Genomic DNA, 10488 nt, shown 5'->3' with positions numbered 1-10488 from the left:
TATGGGGCTGGATTCTCCGATTTTGGGGCTATGTCCCCATACCGGCATGGGAACGGTGACGTTTTACGCTAGAAAAAATGCCACAAAACGGCCACCGATTCCCCGTTTTGCTGAGGGCTAGCATGCCGGCAGTGGAGAGCATCGCGTGACAATCGCCAGGCAGGAATGTTTCCTTCCAGTTGGGGAACACTTCAGCAGTCAAGGGCATTCAACCTCTGATCTTTGGGTAAACATTCTCCAAGGTGGCCTTCAGGACGCGCGACAATGCAGAATCGCTGAGCAGAAACTTATAGCCAAGTTCTGCATACATGAGTATGGCCTCAACCGGGACCTTGGATTCATGTCGCATTACATTCACCCCCTTCTTTCCTGGGCCTGTGAAATCCTACCAACTGTCCTGGTTTGAGACAATTTCATAGATCATAGATCATAGAATATACAGTGCAGAAGGAGGCCATTCGGCCCATCAGGTCCGCACCGGCTCTTGGAAAGAGCACCCTACCCAAGGTCAACACCTCCACCCTATCCCCATAACCCAGCAACCCCACCCAACACTAAGGGCAATTTTGGATACTAAGGGCAATTTATCATGGCCAACCCACCTAACCTGCACATCTTTGGACTGTGGGAGGAAACCGGAGCACCCGGAGGAAACCCACGCACACACGGGGAGGATGTGCAGACTCCGCTCAGACAGGGACCCAAGCGGAATCGAACCTGGGACCCTGGAGCTGTGAAGCTGTTGTGCTATCCAAAATGCTACCGTGCTGCCCTCTTTACACCTCTATAACCTGTGATTTTTCCTCTCTGCAGTTGCTCCATCTGGACCTGTAAGACTTAATTACCTGCAAAGACTCGCATTCAAAGTATCGTCTTGCATCATTGACTTTGTCGATATATATGTTTCTGGAACCCACCTCTTCATTCACCTGAGGAAGAAGCTGTGCTCTAAAAGCTAGTGATTCGAAACAAACCTGTTGAACTTTAACCTGGTGTTGTAAGACTCCATGTCCAACGCCGACATCTCCACATCATGGCTACCATCGAAGTAAACTATGTCATAGAACTTCACGATTTTATATTAAAGCAAACTTTACTGTGGAAAAACAAATTAAACAAAGCAAGTATGATGAATTTAACATGGTCCTAGGTAGTTGATTATCCATTACTTCAAAAAGCGCAATAAGATGCACTCACACACACGATAATTGATTAAAATAGACAAAAATCCTCAACTGCACCTTCCCTTCTCCATTATGATTGCCCCTAGAAGGTTTTTGACTACTTATCATGTTCCTTCACTTCCTGTGTCTAAACCAAAGTGTCACAACTTTTAGGAATCCACTTCGATCTTCTTCAGTGTGGCTGCTATCCTCTGGGGTATGAGCATCCTTGGGGTCCTTCCACTAGCCTCAAGTTATATTACACTTTGAGGTAATATGTCATTGTTCTTTGTTTTGAGATCCAGAATGGTTTGATGAATGGATGTTAAAGAAATCAGCAATCTTAAGATTGAAGCAAAACTAATTTATTGAATAACGATTAAATTAGATCGAGTTTGCATACTCTGCTGTGCTATAACTATTAATACAGTAATCTATAATCTAATACTAACTAATGATGTACTAGTGCTACTTCTTTCTCTAACCTAAACTATTCCTAGAGCTGTGATCAATTCCTCTACTAACACTGAACTACCCAAGATTCCCCGAGTTCTAATATTTATGCTGGGAAATGGTGGTGTCCTCAAGTGTTTGAATTGCACTGAGATGTAATAATTAACCCTTCACTGGTATACCTATATACATATCATTACACAGCGCAGTACCCATCCACTGCTCCTCAGGCACCTCATGACTGTGGGCACTCCAGTTCAAGTAGGGGGAGCTTGACTATACTCTGGCTAACTGCCTCCACCTCAGAAATACTTTTAATTTCTGATAGTCCTTTTGCTTCTGGTCTACAGTTACTTTTCAGCTCTTAGTAGACTTTTTCATTTTTCTGCCTGCTGAACTCAGAGCTAATATTCACTAACTTGGTGCATTTAGCTTTGATCCTTCTGGAAAAATCCACAGGCAACCTCGCAGAATTTTAGCCAAGGCTCCACCCTGAATTGCTCATCGCTATGACAACAGAGGTTAGTTGAGATGTCAAATAGATTTTTAGATTAATTAACTTCCAGCTTCAAAGTCAAGCCTTTTGACCCTGAAGTTTGCATGAATAATTCACCTCTCTAACAAATGCAATTCAGACACCCCCTGTCTCCAGTTTTCTTGTCAAACCTTTCATAGCTCTCTCTCCCTCTCTTCCATTCATACCGTATAAACTGCCATTGCTTGCAGTGTTCTGACAAATTCCAGCATTTTAATTGCCTTACCATTGCAACTTCAATCAAAAGTAAAACAGAACTTCTCAAATTTTAATGCGAACCATGAGCTGGATGAGTTTGGCATTCGTCTGGCACCAATGTTACATGTAATTACCAGCCCAAGCTTGAATATTATCCTGGCCTTGCTGTCGCGACAATATTGTCAGAGTCTTTGCAGTATCCAGTGCTGTCAGTGTTTCTTCATATTGCATGGTGTGAATTGAATTGGAACAAGACTAGCATTGGTGTTGCTGGTGACCTCTGGAAGAGGCTGAGATGGATCATCGACTCGGCACTTCTGTGCTAAAGATTGCTGAAAATGCCTTTAGCTTTTTTGCACTGAGGTGCTACGCTCTTCCATCGTAGTGAATGTGGATATTTGTGGAGTCTCCTCCACATAATACCACACAACACAATGGAAGGTATCCTCAATGTGCAGATGGGACTTTGCCTCCACAAGGACTGTGCGGTGGTCACTCATACTGATACAGTCGTGGACAGATGCATCTGCGACAGGAAGGTGGGTGACGATGAGGTCAAGTATGTTTTCCTCTCTTGTTCGTTCCCTGACCAACTCCCTGTTATATTAATTACTGTGATATATGTTACTCATTTGCTTCATACCAAGATGCCCTTAAACTCGATGTTGATTAGCACTCATCGTTGTCGGCAGCACGGTGGCGCAGTGAGTAGCACTGCTGCCTCACGGCGCCGAGGTCCCAGGTTCGATCCCGGCTCTGGGTCACTGTCCGTGTGGAGTTTGCACATTCTCCCCGTGTTTGCGTGGGTTTCGCCCCCACAACCCAAAAAGGTGCAAGCTAGGTGGATTGGCCACTCTAAATTGCCCCTTAATTGGAAAAATGATTGGGTACACTAAATTAAAAAAAAAAACACTCATCGTTGTCCAATGAAAGCAAATAATTTATTGAGTAACTAAACAAATAAACTTGTGAGCTTGATTTCTCCAATACTTTTACAAGCTATTAAATAAACAAGATTGAATAAGAATAAACTATGATTAACTACACTTGCACTCTGAGCTAACTCTCTACACCTCTGGTCACTAGTCACAATACACATGAAGAGGCGAGAACACGGCTTGAGTCTTTTTTGGGGCTGCCATCTAGTAATTACTTAGCTGTTATATCTATACATTACCCCTGGTGTACATATAGATATGCAGATCACTACATCCACCCTTTTTCTTTTACATATTTTCTGTACATGTTTAAAGAAAAATGTACAATAAGAAACAATGCTGTGAATATCTGTACACGTTGTAATAATATTGATATTTATACAAAGCCAATTAATGTTCTATTAATGAGTCCAATCTTTATAAATTTAGTCGGTTAAGTTTTTTTCTTCCTTCTGTATTTTTGTGTTTATGTACCAACAAGCCATCATGAGGTGTTCAAATGGTTGAATCACTTTCATTTTCTGACCTGGTCTTTTTTCTGTGCTTGTGGTATCGATTATGTATGTCATTTCCCTTAAAAACTGTTTTGCTTCTTTGTCTTGGAGCCAATACGAATGCATGAAATTCATTGTCATGACATTTGTTTTGTCTGAACAATGTCCATGTTATGTTTCTACTCTTGCCATTGTTTCGGACTGTGCTGTTACATTGTCCTTCAGTTGCAGAGTTATACCATTTTGTACAGGTTGTTGTTTCGTTGTTTCTGTGGTTGTTGTTGTTGTTGTGCTTAATAACTGTTCCTGATGGATAACTTGAGTAATTCTCAAAGTTATTAGCATCAGTGTCCTTTGTGGTATCTGATGTTTCATTGAACTTTGTGATTTGAGGTTTGTGTGAATGATCTGATTGATCTTGGTAACATCAGTCATTTCTGGTTGATCTGCTTCATCTTTGATCTCTTGGTGCTCCTCTTCTGGAGTCAATGTCTTCAAGATTTCATTTTCTTGCAGGTTGTTTAGAGGAGATGAGGTTTCAATTGATGTGATCTCAATGAGTGGTCTCTACGACTCAGTTATAGTCTTAATTTGATTGGGATGTTCTTCTGTACAGTCGAGCTGAGATCTGTCAGTCTCGCTGTGGTGTTGCACAGTATGCGAATTGTGATCACTTTGTCACTATTCTCACATATAGTGGGAAGGCATTCATTGTCTTGTTGTTGATAAAATGAGCTGGGTAGATGTTCATAGTCTTCTTTTTGTTGATCAAATGAGCTGGGTAAACTTTCATAGTCTTCTTCTTGTTGATCAAATAAGGTGGATCGACCTTCATAGTCTTCTTCTAGCATGGTTGTCGCTCTGGAGTCTTTAATTGTTTCCATTTTGGAATCTGTCAATGAGCTCTCTGTGGTGGGTTCCATCGCTCCCTCTGTGGAGTCTTTCGTCGCTCTCTGTGTGCAGTCATACAGTGTATTCTCTGTGGAGTCGACCAGTGCTCTCTGTCATTTTCTTCTTGGCTGATTGACAGGTGTCTGTCATCCATTGAATCAACAATCTGCCATTGCATCATGGTATTGGATTCATCTACCATGAGTAAAGTTGTGTTGAGCTTTTCAACCGTGTTGCTGATGCTATGATCATCATATCCAAATAACTCAGCCATGCCTGAGTAGTATTCTTCAATTAACAATTCATCTTCTTTAGTTTTGGATTTGTTATTGTGCTCTTCATCTTGAATGAACAACTCATCTTCTTTAGTTTTGGATTTGTTCTTCATGTTGTATGCTGCAAATTGCTTGTCCCATGGAGTTGTGAAGGTCATCGTCAACTGTTTGTTGAAATTCAGGCATCGTTCTGCCTGGAGAGGTCAACATTTTAGGTTTTGTGCCTTTAAGACTGCTATTTTGAATTTTCAGGCAGTTTCCCTTTAAGTGGGCGTGTTCTGACGTCATGACATCATGCGTAATCATCGTTTGTGCATTAACAAATCGATCCTCTTCCAGAGTGTGCTCTTTTTTCAACTATGCACGTGCAGAAAGGTATTTTGCCGGTTTGCACCTTTTTTGGATGTGCGCATGTGCATACTGGTTTGAATGCGTCGCGCAAGGTGGCTGCCATCCAAAACGTGCTTCTTCATCGAGTGCAATACTGCCTCTACCGCGTGGTAAGTTTTCGCACCATTTTCGCAGGTGTTGGGCGCGATTCTTCGCTCCCCACGCCGGGTGGGAGAATCGGGGGAGGGCCCCCCGACAAATTTCACGCCCCCCTGGTGCCCCCCATGATTCTCTCCCCCCCCCCCCCTTCTCGGAAGAATCGCCGCTCGCCATTTTTCACGGCGAACGGCGGTTCTCCGACCCGGATGGGCCGAGCGGCCTGCCATTCGCGGCCGTTTTACGATGGCGGCAAACACACCTGGTCGCTGACGTCGTGAAACGGGAGTGAGAAGCCCGTTTGGGGCTTGTAGGTGGCCTAGCAAGGAAAGAGCACCACAACTGTGCTCGGGAGGGGCCAGCGGCCAAATCAAACGCACTATTTCCCATCCGCCGCCCCGCAAGATCAAGCCGCCACGTCTTGCGGGGTGGCTGAGGGGAAAGACGGCCACCGCGCATGCGCAGGTTTGTGCCGTCAGCATCATGACATCAGCCGCGCATGCGCGGGTTGGAGCCGGCCATCCTGCGCATGCGCGGCTGACGTAATTAGGCGCGCTGGCCGCGTCATTCTTGGCGCGATGCCCCCACGGCCGAGAGTTACGGAGCGCCGCTCCTAGCCCCGCCGGGAGGGGAGAATAGGGGACGAGGAGCGGCCTCTGAGGCCGTTGTGAAACTCGGCCAAGTTCACGACGGCCCTCTCGATTTTTCCCGGGAGCGGAGAATTCCGCCCTTTATATTAAAGGTATTCATTATATTGATTCGTTGATTGTTCGTGAGATACACATTTCTCAATCGCAATTTTAAGTGTTAAACCGTTTTGCCTTAATAATGCTTCATTTAAACATTCATCACATATTCCACATACTATCTGATCACGAATCTTAGAATCTTGCAGCGTTAAAAAATTGCAGCACAGTGCTAGTAACTTAAGGTCTGTGACAAAGCTTGTGATCGGCTCGCCATGTTTCTGCAAACGTTTGGGAAATCTATCTTTCCAAGATCTCATTTGGCTGCATTTCGCAGTGGTTGTCAAATTTCATGATTATCACATTAAATTTGCTTTTGCCCTCCCCTTCAGAGAAAATGAAAGAGTTGTATATTTCAATAGCCTGCTGTCCTGCTTCAGAAGCAGTGGTCAGATCATGCGCTTCAATATAAATTTGTAAATTGCTGCTTAAAATGTTTCCAAATTGAGTTTAGATTACAGGTAATTTTTAGTTGATGTGGAGCTTGAACATGGTCCGTCGAGTCGATTGTTCTTCGAGGATCCGAATGCTGCGAAGCCTTCCAAAGTCGAATAGTTGGTTTGAATTTTTTTGCTTTCTTTCTAATCTGTCTAGTCAGCTTTCTTAAAATTTCACCTGGTACCATGTTATTACGTGGTATATTAAATTTTAAAGCTTTCCACTTCTGGAACAAAGTTATATTACTTACCATAATATATGTTACTCATTTGCTTCATACCCAAGATGCCCTTAAATTTGATGTTGATTAACACTCACAGTCGTCCAATGAAAGCAAATAATGTATTGAGTAACTAACCTTGTGAGTTAATTTCTCCAATACTTTTACTAGCTATTAAATAAACAAGATTGAATAAGAATAAACTATGATTACTACACTTGCACTCTGAGCTAACTCTCTACACCTCTGGTCACTCGTCAAAATATACACAAAGAGGCGGGATACTCAGCTTGAGTCTTTCTTTTATACCCCTCTCGAGTGCTGCCATCTAGTGATCACTTAGCTGTTATGTCTATACATTAACCCCTTGTGTACATACAGACATGTAGATCACTACACACCCCTCCTCAGCGGTTGGCAATGCGTGGTGGTATTGTCACTGGATTAGTAATCAAGAGACCCAGGTTAATGCTCTGGGCTCTCAGATTCAAATCCCACAATGGCACACGGTGAAATTTGAATTCAGTGAAAATCTGGAATTAAACGTCAGATGAAACTATCATCAATTGTAAAAATCCATCTGGTTCACTTATCCCCTTCAGGGAAGGAAATCTGCCATCCTTACCTGGTCTGGTCTACACGTAACTCCTCATCCACAGCAATGTGGTTGACTCTTAAATGCCCTTAGCAAGCCACTTAGTGGCTGCCTCAGCCTGTGATGCACATATCCCACATCACGGATAAAAAAAAGACCCCGACCCAGCAGCTATGTCCTTAAGGACTCAACCTGCTCGGTCGGTAGTGGTGCTACCGAGTCACTCTTGATGATAGACACTGATGTCTCCCACCCAGAGTAAATCTTGCCTACTTGCCACCCTCAGTTCTTCCTCCAAGTCATCTTCAATACTGATTCATCACTGGAGGAGTGGGTGGGTTTGCAGTAGTCAGCAGGAGGTTTCCTTGTCCAAGTGTGGGGGGGATTTACAACTCCAATTTGTTAAAGGGTGCCGTGATTTTTTGAAATGCAAAGCCCCGCTGGCATGATGTTGTGGGACCCGCCACTTTCATTTTTTATGCCAAAGTGTCTAAAGTAACAGCAGGAAAAGCTGCCACCGAAGCCAGCAGACTACCCCCGCTTTTCCAGTCTGAGATGACAAATTGCCAAAAACTGGCACAATTCTGTCCGGAGAATCAGCTTTTCTCTATATCCCTCTCTGCTCCCATCCACGCCCTTTATCCTGCTTCACTCACAACATCAGATTTATCCCGCTCTGCTCTCAACCTCGCTCTTTATCCTGCTCCTCTCCCAGCCTTGCTCTTTATCCCACATCATTCCTAGCTTCAATCTTTATCCGATTCTGCTCTCAGCCTTCCTCTTTATCCTGATTTGGTTCCAAATTCGCTCTTTATCCTAATCCACTTCTGGTCTCACACCTTATCCCACCCCACACCCAGCCACACACTTTAACCTGCTGTACTCCTGGCCTTGCTCATTATCCTGATTCATCCCCAATCTCACTCTTTATCCTGTGCCACTCCCAGCCTCAGTCTTTATCCCACTCCACTCCCGGCTTCGCTCTTTATCCCACTCCACTCCCAGCCTCGCTCTTTATCCCGCTCCACTCCCAGCCTCGCTCTTTATCCCGCTCCACTCCCAGCCTCGCTCTTTATCCCGCTCCACTCCCAGCCTCACTCTTTATCCCGCTCCACTCCCAGCCTCACTCTTTATCCAGCTCCACTCCCAGCCTCGCTCTTTATCCCGCTCCACTCCCAGCCTCGCTCTTTATCCCGCTCCACTCCCAGCCTCGCTCTTTATCCCGCTCCACTCCCAGCCTCACTCTTTATTCTGCTCCACTCCAAGCCTCGCTCTTTATTCCGCTCCACTCCCAGCCTCGCTTTTTATCCCGCTCGACTCCCAGCCTCACTCTTTATCCCGGTCCACTCCCAGCCTCGCTCTTTATCCCGCTCCACTCCCAGCCTCACTCTTTATTCCGCTCTACTCCCAGCCTCGCTCTTTATCCCGCTCCGCTCCCAGCTTCACTCTTTATCCCGCTTGACTTCCAGCCTCGCTCTTTATCCCACTCCACTCCCAGCCTCGCTCTTTATCCCGCTCCACTCTCGGCTTCGCTCTTTATCCCGCTCCACTCCTGGCTTCGCTCTTTATCCCGCTCCAATCCCGGCTTTGCTCTTTATCCTGCTCTGCTCTCAGCCTGGATCTTTATCTTGCTTCGCTCTTGGCCACGATCTTTATCTCGCTCCACACCTGTCCTCTCTCTTTATCCTGCTCTGCACCCAACCTCATTCTTAATCTCATTCCTCTGCCGGCTTGCCCTTTATCCCGCTCAGTTCCCAGGCTCGCTCTTTATCCCACTCAGTTCCCTGCCTTGCTCCTTATCCCGCCCCGTTCCTGTCCTCGCTCTTTATCCTGCTCCACTCCCAGCCTCATTCCTATTCCCATTCTACTCCCGGCCGAGCATTTAATCCCGCTCCGCTCCTGTCCTTGCTCTTTATCCCGCTCAGCTCCTGTCCTTGCTCTTTATCCCGCTCAGCTCCTGTCCTTGCTCTTTATCCCGCTCAGCTCCTGTCCTTGCTCTTTATCCCACTCCGCTCCTGTCCTTGCTCTTTATCCCGCTCAGCTCCTGTCCTTGCTCTTTATCCCGCTCAGCTCCTGTCCTTGCTCTTTATCCCGCTCAGCTCCTGTCCTTGCTCTTTATCCCGCTCAGCTCCTGTCCTTGCTCTTTATCCCGCTCAGCTCCTGTCCTTGCTCTTTATCCCGCTCCATTCCTGTCCTTGCTCTTTATCCTGCTCCATTCCTGTCTTTGCTCTTTATCCCACTCAGCTCCTGTCCTTGCTCTTTATCCAGCTCCATTCCTGTTCTTGCTCTTTATCCTGCTCAGCTCCTGTTCTTGCTCTTTATCCCGCTCATCCCTTGTCCTTGTTCTCTATCCCGCTCCATTCCTGTCCTTGCTCTTTATCCGGCTCAGCTCCTGTTCTTGTTCTTTATCCGGTTCCATTCCTGTCCTTGCTCTTTATACGGCTCAGCTCCTGTCCTTGTTCTTTATCCCACTCCATTCCTGTCCTTGCTCTTTATCCCGCTCAGCTCCTGTCCTTGTTCTTTATCCCGCTCCATTCCTGTCCTCGCTCTTTATCCTACTTCATTTCTGTCCCGACACTTTATCCCGCTCAGCTCCTGTCCTCGCTCCTCATCTCACTCCATTCCAAGCCTCGTCCTTTATCCCACTCCGCTCCTGGCCTCCCTCATTGTCCCACTCTGCTCCTGGCATCACTTTTTATCCCGCTCAGCTCCTGTCCTCGCTCTTTATCCCGCTCCATTCCTGTCGCCGGTCATTATCCCGCTCCATTCCTGACCCCGCTCTTTATCCCGCTCCATTCCTGACCCCGCTCTTTATCCTGCTCCATTCTTGTCCCCGCTCTTTATCCCACTCCACTCCCAGCCTCGCTCTTTATCCCGCTTGACTTCCAGCCTCGCTCTTTATCCCGCTTGACTCCCAGCCTCCCTCTTTATCCCGCTCCACTCCCAGCCTCGCTCTTTATCCCGCTCCACTCCCAGCCTCGCTCTTTATCCCGCTCCACTCCCAGCCTCGCTCTTTATCCCGCTCCACTCCCAGCCTCGCTCTTTATCCCGCTCCA

This window comes from Scyliorhinus canicula, chromosome 2 (assembly GCF_902713615.1).
Source record: "Scyliorhinus canicula chromosome 2, sScyCan1.1, whole genome shotgun sequence".
In the NCBI taxonomy this organism is placed as follows: Eukaryota; Metazoa; Chordata; class Chondrichthyes; order Carcharhiniformes; family Scyliorhinidae; genus Scyliorhinus; species Scyliorhinus canicula.
This window is presented reverse-complemented; position numbering follows the sequence as displayed.